Source organism: Hippocampus zosterae, chromosome 10, assembly GCF_025434085.1.
Source record: "Hippocampus zosterae strain Florida chromosome 10, ASM2543408v3, whole genome shotgun sequence".
NCBI lineage: Eukaryota > Metazoa > Chordata > Actinopteri > Syngnathiformes > Syngnathidae > Hippocampus > Hippocampus zosterae.
In genome coordinates this window covers 4820236-4832990 of record NC_067460.1, presented here as the reverse complement: position 1 = coordinate 4832990, position 12755 = coordinate 4820236, and the positions used below count along the sequence as shown (strand labels likewise).

The 12755-nt window shown below is 46.4% G+C and overlaps 1 protein-coding gene across 3 annotated transcripts in view; it reads left to right on the top strand.

The window, feature by feature from the left end:
• The window catches only part of LOC127609110 (alpha-2-macroglobulin-like protein 1), a 254157-nt gene that overhangs the window by 40258 nt on the left and 201144 nt on the right, over window positions 1-12755 (top strand). The window lies entirely within an intron of this gene.

Here is a 12755-nt window from a genome sequence, read left to right as displayed (position 1 = left end):
CTCCTGGTTGACAGAACAGTCGCACAAGACTGCAGGTCCCGACGTACCAACCTGTGCACAGCTTGGATTGATTACAAGAAAGCCTATGACTCGATGCCACATACATGGATCACTGAATGCTTGGAGTTGTATAAGGTGAACAGGACCCTTAGAGCCTTCGTTGCGAACTCGATGAGGATGTGGAAAACCACACTTGAAGCCAATGGCAGGCCACTTACCCAAGTGTCCATCAAATGTGGCATATACCAAGGTGATGCACTCTCCCCACTGCTGTTCTGCATAGGACTGAACCCCCTAAGCCAAGTAATCACCAAGACAGGCTATGGATACCGCCTCCGAAATGGAGCTACAATCAGTCACCTCCTCTACATGGATGACATAAAGCTGTATGCTAAGAGCGAAAGGGACATAGATTCCCTGATCCACACAACCAGGATCTACAGCAGCGACATCGGGATGTCATTCGGGCTTGAGAAATGTAGTCGGATGGTGACTAAGAGAGGAAAGGTAGTCCGCACTGAAGGGGTCTCACTCCCTGAAGGAACAATAGCAGACATTGAGGACAGCTACAAGTACCTTGGTATACCACAAGCCAATGGCAACCTCGAACTGGCAACAAGGAAAGCGGCTACGGCCAAATACCTCCAGCGAGTGAGGCAAGTCCTAAGAAGCCAGCTCAATGGCAAGAATAAGACCCGGGCAATAAACAGCTATGCCCTGCCAGTGATCAGATACCCTGCAGGAATAATAAGGTGGCCAAAGGAAGAGATTCAGACCACGGACGTTAAGACCCGAAAGCTCCTAACCATGCATGGAGGGTTCCATCCCAAATCCAGCACCCTGAGACTGTACGCAAGCCGAAAGGAATGTAGCCGGGGACTAGTGAGTGTGAGAGCCACTGTCCAGGATGAAACATCCAAGCTCCATGAATACATCAAGGAGAAGGCTCCAATGGATGACGTACTCAGAGAATGTCTCAGACAATGGGGAACAGAAGATGAGGCGCTGGAAGAGGGACCATCATGGGAGGACAAGCCCCTACACGGGCTGTACCACCGGACCATAACTGAAGTGGCTGATCTCAAGAAGTCCTATCAGTGGCTAGAGAGGGCTGGCCTGAAGGACAGCACAGAGGCACTCATCCTGGCTGCTCAGGAGCAGGCCTTGAGCACCAGAGCCATCGAGGCCCAGATATACCACACCAGACAAGACCCAAGGTGTAGGTTGTGCAAAGAGGCACCTGAGACGATCCAACACATAACTGCAGGGTGTAAGATGCTGGCAGGGAAAGCCTACATGGAACGCCATAACCAGGTGGCTGGCATAGTCTACCGAAACATCTGTGCGGAGTATGGACTGGAAACCCCAAGGTCAAAATGGGAAACACCTCCGAAGGTGGTGGAGAATGACAGAGCGAAGATCCTGTGGGACTTCCAGATCCAGACTGACAAGATGGTAATGGCGAACCAACCAGATATCGTGATCATAGATAAAGGGCAGCGGAAAGCCGTTGTAGTGGATGTAGCGGTCCCAAGTGATGGAAACATCAGGAAGAAGGAACATGAGAAACTCGAGAAATACCAAGGGCTCAGAGAGGAGCTGGAGAGAGCCTGGAAGGTAAAGGTGACAGTCGTGCCTGTGGTGGTCGGAGCACTCGGGGCAGTGACCCCCAAACTAGATGAGTGGTTGCAACAGATCCCGGGAACAACATCGGACATCTCAGTCCAGAAATGTGCAGTGCTGGGAACAGCAAGGATACTGCGCAGAACCCTCAAGCTTCCTGGCCTCTGGTAGAGGACCCAAGCTGAATGAGGGACGGACACCACCCGAGGGGTGAGATGAGGATTTTTATATATATATATATATATATATATATATATATATTAAAGCTGTCAAACGATTAAAATATTTAATCGTGATTAAACCAACAAAACTGTCATAATGAACTTATAATTACTCCAAATTAATGGTGATTTCTCACACGTTTTTTATCGTTTCTAAATTTCCTTTTATATTTTTTTGTCCTATTTTTCCCCCATTTTAATGCTCTCAACAACATGGAATCATGGATCAGTTTTCTATGTGCAAAATCCAAATATATCCTGAAACAACAATTTCGATTTTCAATTTTACATGAACATTTTACACTTGGAGCAGTTATTCACATATAATCTCTCACACAATATTACTGTCCATCAACAACAGTGAAAAAAATATTTTGTCACATAACAGCTCCTTTAACAGCTCTTTTAAGGATATCAAAACAGAGAGTAACATTATAAAGTGCACATCTAAGGTAAACTAATACTCAGTCTAGAGTGGATTTAAGACATGGTTGCATACTTCGTTTTTCTCAAGTTTGCTTTGAACACAGCAGTCGGGCTATGTTGATTCTGTTGGTCCTTCTTGCGTAGAAGTCTCGCTTTCGTTTTGTGTAGCCATCACTTGGTTCGAGGTTTTATTTTCAGTGTGGTCCCTACCACTGCACCGCTGAACTCTCGATGCGCCTCAGCGCACGTCGCTGTCAGACGAACACAGAGAAGCTCCACCCCCTTTATTTATATAGCCACGGAACACGGTATCCTTCCACACAAAATAGTTCCAAACAAGTAACAACGCGTCAGTGGCATACATTGTACTCAACAGGCTACCTGGTGTTTATTCATCAGAGGCTCATCAACCTAGTCTCTTATTTCTCTCCCAAAACAGCGTCTGATAATTTCATCATTGTCTTGTTTTTGTGTTAACAGGCCAAATCCAAACTGGTCGATGATGATGAGCCGTACTTACCAGATAATCAAAAACCAGAGTACAGGACAGCCAACCATTACGTATCAGCCTTCTACTCAAAGAGAAGTAGGTTTCTGAAGCTCATGCAGGTCAGCGATAATATCCCCTGTGACAAAGATACAACGGTACGAGCTCAGTACATCATTCAGGAACAGGAGCTCAAGAAGAGACAGGAGAACTTAGACTTTTTGTACTTGGTGAGTACCAGCCTCGTGTGGAAACCAAAACAAGAGCAATCTGCAGCAGGCTGACAGTGAAAGATGCGACGAGAGGTTTATTAATAAGTTTTGTCCTGACGCATTGAAGCCCATGTAGTGTGAGATCCTCAACGACTGGTCATGAGGCATCTGGGACGCATATACAGTATATATGTATATATATCTATATATATATATATTGCGCGTCGTCCCGCACGCGGTCTGTCCTTCCGTCTGTCCCTTTTCAAAACGTACCTACTTCACCGCGCCGCTGCGCGCCGCCACTGCGCCGCTCAGGCAGTGGCTCACTACGATCGCGCGGGCATCTTAGCGAAAAAATGTTGTCTACCCACAAGCATTGCAATGAAATTGTTAGTTATTTAGTAGAGCTAAACATCTCTTTATTTTCGCGATAAGCAATGAAGATGAACAAAAAGTTGAACAAAGCAACAACACTTTTGTGGGCCGAAGGCCCACCTTACCAGCCTTCCGCAGGAACTAGCTGATGAGCCGCCCGGAGGGCGGCGAACCACCACCTTACCAGCCTTCTGGAGGAACTAGCTGATGAGCCGCCCGGACGGCGGCGAACCAGCTAGTATATATATATATATATATATATATATATATATATATATATATATATATATATATATATATATATATATATATATATATATATATATATATATACACCGTATTTTCACGACCATTCAATGCACCGTACGTTTGGGCGCAGTCTCATTAAAACCCTCGTAGTGCACAGCTTGCGATAAATGTAAAATGATGTCTTTGAATCAAAGGCAAAGGCATTCAGAAAAACACGAGAGAGCTGAAACTTATGGAGGGGTTCTAAAATGGCCTAAATTTCATGACATCACCGGCTGATAATTCTCAAGCAAAAAATAAAGAATAAAATATCCCAAAGAACTATTCATCTTCCGAACCGCTTGATCCTCACAAGGGTCGCGGGGGGTGCTGGAGCCTATCCCAGCTGTCTCCGGGCAGTAGGCAGGGGACACCCTGAATCAGTTGCCAGCCAATCGCAGGGCACACATAGACGAACAACCAACCACGCTCACACTCACACCTAGGGACAATGTAGAGTGTTCAATCAGCCTGCCACGCATGTTTTTTGGAATGTGGGAGGAAACCGGAGCACCCGGAGAAAACCCACGCAGGCCCGGGGAGAACATGCAAACTCCACACAGGGAGGCCGGAGCTGGAATCGAACCCGGTACCTCTGCACTGTGAAGCCGACGTGCTTCCCAAAGAACTAATAAAAACTATATATGTATGGATAGCACAGATGCCTCTGAACATTTTGAGTGTTTGAAAAAAAAAAAAGAATGTTTTTATAACACAAAATACATCATTACAAAAATTGTAAAATGCGTAACTTAAGGCCTTTTTAATTTGGAGCACACAAGGGCTATTAATGGGTGTTATTTCTGTATTTTACCCATAGGCGAACCGCACTGTATTATTGGGCGCAGTTTTACATTGGTAAAACATACGCCAGCTTAAACATACGGCATGCAATTGTGGCGTAACTCGCCCAGCACTGCCTCTCACTCTTTGTAAAGTTGCGTTTGCCATCGATCATCCATTTTTCCCATGCCGTTCGCAACTTTCCTTTGAACGCCCGGTTGATGCCGATGTCCAGCGGTTGGAGTTCTTTAGTAGAGCCTCCGGGAATAACGGCAAGCTCAGAGTTCATTTGCTCGACTTGGTTTTTCACCGCTGCTGTGAGATGGGCACGCATGCCAAAAGCATAACCGATGGCTTGAAGTTTGAACTGAGCTTCGTAGGCGTGTCTCTTTGTCGAATTTATTTTCGGGGGTTCTTAGAAACCAAAACCGAAGTTGTTTTGCAAGAATGCACATTGCCACACTCTATACAGGTGTTGGTACCTGCTTGCGGCGTCCCTTTAGCGTCCACTTACACGTCCAGCCTTCACCCATTGGCGGACTGCTCCCCAGCATGCCTGTCCTCTCTCACATCAGACTCTCTCTCTCTCTCTCTCTCTCTCTCCCTCTCCATATATGTATATATACACGCCCACCCTTCCCTGATTGGCCGACTTCATGCCTGGCCACAGTCACTTCCGCCTTTTCTCTATATAAACAGCGTGTCGGCTGTCAGTCACATTTCGGAACTCAGCGCATACAAAAGACGCTCCGCATCATAAGGCGTCCTGTCCATTTTGGAGAAAATTTAAGACTTTTAATGGCGCCTTATAGTCATGAAAATACGGTATATAAAAACCATTTCTGGACTGAGAGGTCCGATGTTGTTCCCGGGATCTGTTGCAACCACTCATCTAGTTTGGGGGTCACTGCCCCGTCACCTTTACCTTCCAGGCTCTCTCCAGCTCCTCTCTGAGCCCTTGGTATTTCTCGAGTTTCCCGTGTTCCTTCTTTCTGATATTTCCATCACTTGGGACCGCTACATCCACGACAACGGCTTTCCTCTATCTTATCTATAATCACGATATCTGGTTGGTTCGCTATTACCATCTTCGCTGTGTCATTCTCCACAACCTTCGGAGGTGTTTCCCATTTTGACCTTGGGGTTTCCAGTCCATACTTCGCACAGATGTTTTGGTAGACAATGCCAGCCACCTGGTTAAGGCGTTCCATGTTGGCTTTCTCTGCCAGCATCTTACACCCTGCAGTTATGTGTTGGATCGTCTCAGGTGCCTCTTTCAACAATCTACACCTTAGGTCTTGTCTGGCGTGGTATATCTTTTTTGCTTGGCTCTCAACGAAGGTGGACGCTTTTGCTTTCTGCTCATCATTTTCTTGATGAGAAGAGCAGGCAGTGGGGAGCGCCTACTTGCCCCTTGGGGACTTTTGCTGCTGGGTACACCCTAGATCCTTGGAGGAAACGGAGAATGGTGTCCCTGTCAACACTGTCCGTTGAGGATGTGGATGGCATCTACATTATTGGCCTTCCGATAACAGGCTGCTGTTTGGTGTTAGCTGTTTCCTGATCTATCGCAAAATTCAACCGAGGGGAGTGGCTCTATTGGAAGTGAAGAGGCTGCCGGTCTAAGGATGGCAGAGTGCGGATGTCCAACACGCAGACTCAGACTGTGCTCAACCACAAACTGTTGCGGTTTTGGAGCGTCTCTGCAAGATGGTCAAGAACTTGGAGAAACTGGAATCCGTGCTCAAATCTTGACTGAAATCACGGATTTGGCTGATCGACGACACTAAAGAGACATAAGCCATGGACTCAAGGCTGTCATAAATTCTTGGGTGGCCTTCTACCAAAACAACATCTGCTATCTCGACCTTCCCCTGATGAAAGTATGCACGGAGGCTAGTCCGCCACCATCACCCCCTCCTTCATACATGCCCTTGTTTCACTGTCTTCTTTGTTTAAGGAGCTAAGTTGTCTGGGGCTTTATGCCCCTGGCAGAGTCACCCATGGCAAACAGGTCCTAGGTGAAGGACCAGACAAAGCACGACTCATAAAACCCCTTATGATAAATCAATGGCACTCAGTTTCCCTTGCCCGGACGCGGGTCACCGGGGCCCCCCTCTGGAGCCAGGCCTGGAGGTGGGGCTCGTTGCCGAGCGCCTGGTGGCCGGGCCTACACCCATGGGGTCCGGCCGGCCGGGCTCAGCCCGAAGAGGCAACGTGGGTCCCCCTTCTCATGGTCTCACCACCCGTGGGAGGCGTCAAAGGGGTCGGGTGCAATGTGAGCTGGGCGGCAGCCAAAGGCGGGGACCCTGGCGGTCCGATCCTCAGCTGCAGAAGCTAGCTCTTGGGACATGGAATGTCACCTCGCTGGCAGGGAAGGAGCCCGAGCTGGTGTGTGAGGCAGAGAAGTTCCGACTGGATATAGTCGGACTTGCCTCCACACACAGCCTGGGTTCTGGTACCAGTTCTCTCGAGAGGGGTTGGACTCTCTTCCATTCTGGAGTTGCTCACGGTGAGAGGCGCAGAGCAGGTGTGGGCATGCTCATTGCCCCCCAGCTCAGTGCCTGTACATTGGGGTTCACACCGGTAGACGAGAGGGTTGCCTCCCTCCGCCTTCGGTTGGGGGTGTGTGTCCTGACTGTTGTTTGTGCATATGCACCAAACAGCAGCTCCGCATACCCACCCTTTTTGGAGTCCTTGGAGTGTGTGCTGGAGAGTACTCCTGATCGTCACGGACTGGCCATAACGAACACCTTGTTCAAACATAAGGGTGTCCATATGTGCACTAGGCACCAGGACACCCTAGGCCGTAGTTCGATGATCGACTTTGGGGTTGTATCATCGGATTTGCGGCCGCATGTTTTGGACACTCGGGTGAAGAGAGGGACGGAGCCGTCAACTGATCACCACCTGGTGGTGAGTAGTCTCCGATGGTGGGGGAAGATGCCGGTCCGTCCTGGCAGACCCAAACGTATTGTGAGGGTTTGTTGGGAGCGTCTGGGCTTACCTCCTAAAGCGAATAAGCAGTGGAAAATGGATGGATGGATGTATCTCTCTCTCTCTCTCCCTCTCGCTCTCTCTCTATATATATGTACAGTAAATATTCCCTCGTACTCGTACTGCTTTTAAGCTAGTGCCGCGTTCTCCAGGATGTAAGTGAATAAATTTAAAATCATTCACAATTACAGTAAAACGCACGCCAATAAAAACTCTCTTACACGCCGTCGTTTCGAATCTGATGATCGAAAAATGCAAAGTGAAAATGTGTCTCAGCATCGTGTCCTTTCCGTCGCATCGGGTGGGCGTTGTGTGTATATTAGCTCCCACGGCATTACGCCACCATCCGGGTTACGGGTAGTGGAGTTTCCGCTTACGCAAGTTCCAGTAACATGTGATATTGTAGTCAAAATTTTAATGCATAGGATTTTATTACGGGTGAAGGATATTCCTTTTACCTTATTCGAATTCCGGGGATGGGAATATTTACTACACACACACACACACACACACACACACACACGCGCGCACACACACACACACACACACACACACACACACACACACCGCTGAAGTGTCATGCCCAACTCTCCAGCAGAATACGGCATTTTATTTTTATTTTATTTTTGGAAGGGGCCGGAGAATGATTAACACTTTAGCTTGGTTTATTCTATTGTTTGGACGTGTTTGTCTGTCAAACATGATTTTTGATGTCATTTTATTCCGTCAAAACCATTAAGAGTATCCTTTTTCCTGCTTGAAACATTGTTAGTTTTATTATCCGTTTCCTGACATTTTGTTCTTGCCTCTGTCAGTGAATAAAGGGGAGTTGACCATTCCCCTCCATCAAGTGATCGACCTGGCGCCCTTTGCACAAGTTGTCGTTTATACTGTGTTGCCTGGTGGCGAAGTTGTGGCAGACAGCCAGAACTTCCCCATCCAACTCTGTCTCAAAAACAAGGTTGTACCTGGTGATTATTAAATACAGAATTGACAAATGATATATTCTTACCCGCGGCCCGGTAGTCCAGTGGTTAGCACGTCGGCTTCACAGTGCAGAGGTACCGGGTTCGATTCCAGCTCCGGCCTCCCTGTGTGGAGTTTGCATGTTCTCCCCGGGCCTGCGTGGGTTTTCTCCGGGTGCTCCGGTTTCCTCCCACATTCCAAAAATATGCATGGCAGGCTGATTGAACACTTTAAATTGTCCCTAGGTGTGAGTGTGAGTGCGAATGGTTGTTCGTCTCTGTGTGCCCTGCGATTGGCTGGCAACCGATTCAGGGTGTCCCCCGCCTACTGCCCGGAGACAGCTGGGATAGGCTCCAGCACCCCCCGCGACCCTAGTGAGGATCAAGCGGTTAGGAAGATGAATGAAAAAAAAATATTCTTACCCTCTCAATGAAATTAATGTTGTAAATGGTGAAAAACAAGACATCAATTGAAATCCCCACTGACCCCAACCGTAGTCTTCTGTTCAGGTTTCTCTTAAGTTCCTGTCCATCCAGGAGCTTCCGGCACAGAAAAGCACACTGAAACTCCAGGCTCAGCCTGGCTCTTTGTGCTCTGTTCGAGCCATTGACCAGAGCATACTATTGCTGCAGTCAGAGAGGGAACTCACTGTTGATTATGTCAGGCAACTTCTACTTCGTGCCAGGACATTCCCCACCCGTCTTGTTTTTCGCAAATTTCTCAAACTACTCATAGAAAACGCACAATCAAACAAATTGTTTTACTATTGGTCTTGGCTGTACAGTGTCCTTGAGTGTTGTGAAAGGCGCTTACAAATGTGATGTATTATTATTATTATTATTATTATTGCCTAAGAATGAGAAGTTTTAGCGTTGAAATCTGTCGGCTGCGGAATTTCACTCTGCCTTTGACTGTTCTTGTTGGGCACGCTGGCTTGCTCCCATTGTCGAAAAACAATGGACCGATGTACACCATATTCAAGTTACATCACCGCTGTCGTAATGGAATGTTGTCGTAAACCTAGACTTGCTTCCCCTGTATCGTATAGTCATCAAGGAATCTCAACAAATCTCTGTCCACACAAAATGCCATTTAAACAGGTAGTTTATTCGTATTTTGTAGTCATTTTGTAGTCAGATGTAGTCATCTGTTTTCTGTACCGCCTGCTCGGAAATGTTAAAATGTATTTAATGTTTTTATCTGTATACCACTCCACTCTTTTGCTGCAGAGTTTTGATCATATTGTGTTGAACTCTGTGTAGGTGTACAATCAGCTGCCTCTGCAGAAGCTGTCGGGATACTCGCAAGCGGTTGAAGACTATGAGCCATATCCTTGTTTCCTGGGCCCATACCTGAAGTTGGACGACACGAGTTCTCATTTCATTTTCAACGATCCACTCTTAAAGATGATGTTTTCAGCACCTTCAAAGTAAGGCTTTAGACTTTACACTTCAGGAGGCTACATCAAATACTACTGATATTGACCGGTTTTATTTTTCGGGAATGTGCTTGTCAAGTGCGGCGTGACAGTATCGGGCCTGTGGGCCACATCAGGTCCCTTTACGATCTGTGACCTGCCATTGCAAACTCATTATAAAGTCTAAATAATAAGTACAATAAGCCCTTTTTGGCCCTTTCATTTTGAAAATGGTGTTTGCGATTGCCTAATTCCCGTGTCACTTTCGGTGTCATGAAAGCTACGGTTGTGATGTGTTTGTGTAGTTGCATGGTTCAGTGGTACAAGTGAGCATGGGCAAAACAAGTGTGTCCAAAAGCAATAACTTGTTTATTTTAGTTAGCATCATTCTTATTCACAGTGGACAGAGGATTTTTTTTCACTTAGAATGATTTGAGCGTCCCGACTTTAGACATCAAGTATACATCAGAGGCAATTGCTCTAAGACTGCAAGGGAAGCTCAGCTTCCCCTAAAATGTCAAAAGATAAGTGATCAAATATTAAGATATCCTTTATTTGTCCCGAAATGGGGAAATTACAATCAGAATTCAGAAAGGAAAAACGCTGGGTAAAAAAAAACACTCTCGAACTATCCTCTTCCGAGGATAATTTAAGTCCAGGATAAAAAAAGACCCTAGCACATGAATAAGCATATGACAGTTACAACAAGTCAAACATAACATGTATAAAGGGGGAGGATGAATGGGAAGGGTGGGGGGGGGGTGTGGGGGGTAACCACGACGTGGCCGAACAATGACCAGCTGCACGGTTCGCCGTTGCGCTCCGCATTATCGAACCACGTCACGGGGGGAAAAAGAATCGGAGCGATGAAGACGGTTATAACAAGGATGTGTATGCGCGTGTGCTTGTACCAGTCGTGTATGTGTATGCGTGTACAGGTCATAGCTGCTTCGTCGAGGTCTGCTCATCATGAAGAGAGTCCCGGCTTATCGGTCCATGGCCGAGAAGGAGGGGGGGTGGTGGTGGGGGCCCCAGACTCCATGCGTATTTCCATCCAGGGGAAAGGCCAGATAGCGTTGTTTGTTTTGGAAAGACGGCCGCCAACAATTCCAGACAGCCTTGAGTCCTTGGTCTGTATCTCTCACTGGTGCCAATCATTCAGATCCGAAAAATTCTTTCGCAGCGTGAATTCCAACGTCTCCATGGTATTTTCAATCGCGCGGAGTCGCTCCAAAAACCGCAAAGTCGCAAAAGTCGCAACAATATTGCGGTTGAGCTCAGTCACCGCTTGAGTCTGAGTGTTGGACATTCGCGCCAAGCCATCCAGAGTGACCGGCAGCTTCTTCACTTCCAATAGAGCCGCTCCCGTCGGTTGAATTTTGCGATAGAGCAGCAAGCTGCCAACACCAAACAGCAGCATACCTGTTATCAAAAGGCCAATGATGTAGATGTCTTCCACATCCTCCACGGACAGTACTGTCAGGCACACCGGTCTCCACTTTCTCCATGGATCCAGGGCGTATCCGGCAGCAAGTTTCCCCGGAGGGCAAGCAGGCTCCCCACTGCCCGCTCTTTCCGTCGAAAAAATTTTGTCGATTACATCGAGAGACCAGCCAACTAATTCCATGGTTAGTTCTTCGGATGAAAACATGGTAGGAGGCTAGGAAAAAGTTAGACAAAGAGAGCACAAAGACTAAGTGGCGAGCAGGGAAAAAAAGGTATATATATATATATATATATATATATATATATATATATATATATATATATATATATATATATATATATATATATATATATATATATATATATATTAGGGATGTGAATCTCAGCACTGAGGACGATTCGATACACATCACGATCTACTGCCAGCGATGCGATACTTAAACGATACATGGAATTTTCCGGCGATACGATGCGATACGTTTCACCGTCGTCACGATGCGATACGATTCGATACACATTAAGTTCAAATCAATGCGATCCGATACGATACAATGCAATTTGTTGCGATATTGTGCAATTAAACATGATGCAAATAAGCAAAGAAAAAAAGCTTTTAAAAAGATGGAATTCAGTATAGTATTACAAAAAGGATACCACTTTATTCCTTATAAACAGTAGAACTTGTAAAACAACTTATTTAAGCCCTTTCACAATTGGGTTTTGTGCAAAGAAAATGTAAACAATTTGGCACCTGAGACTCACAGCTGTTGCTATAGTGTAAACACAAACAGACTATTCTCACTGAGTGTCTTATATGAAATATAATAATAATATATATATGTATATGAATCTATAGCGCAAGATGTCCACCCATCCACTGTAAGTGCAACTCTTTGCGCACTGTTCAGCGACACAGTAATCTCACTTCTCACTTTGTTGTACACATCGGGAATATGTTTGTAAGTGAACACAGACCTGTCTGGCATTTTATACCTGGGTTCCAAAACGTGCACGAGCTGTCTGAAACCCTCGTTGTCCACCACGCTAAGGCTGGAGGTCTTTGCATATGAAATAAGCAGTGGCCTTAGTTATAGCCATTGCGCGGTCACAGTGAGTTGCAAGGGGACTCCCAAAATAAGAGGCAATTTTTTTCTGATCCTGACCTGGTTTACCAAGAGTTTCTCCGGTGTCCGACGAGGAACTGGGCGGGGAAGCGGGAGGGAAACTTGTCGGTGATCTGGTGCCATCGTTTTAAGTGGGTCTGCATATTTGTGGTGCTGCCGTTGTATGGCTTCTTAGTGCGACATTCCTTGCAAATTACGGAGGTTTTATCAAGCTTTCCGTCTTTCTTTTCGAAGCCGTAGTATTTCCAAACATAAGATTTGAATATTGCTGCTGCATTAAATATAGTAGTTTCCTTGCTGCTGCGTGCGCTAACTTCCATAATGTTTCGCTAGTTGTGTACTGGACTGTATGTGACGCACGGCCACCGTCCGTATTCAACACAAAACGCA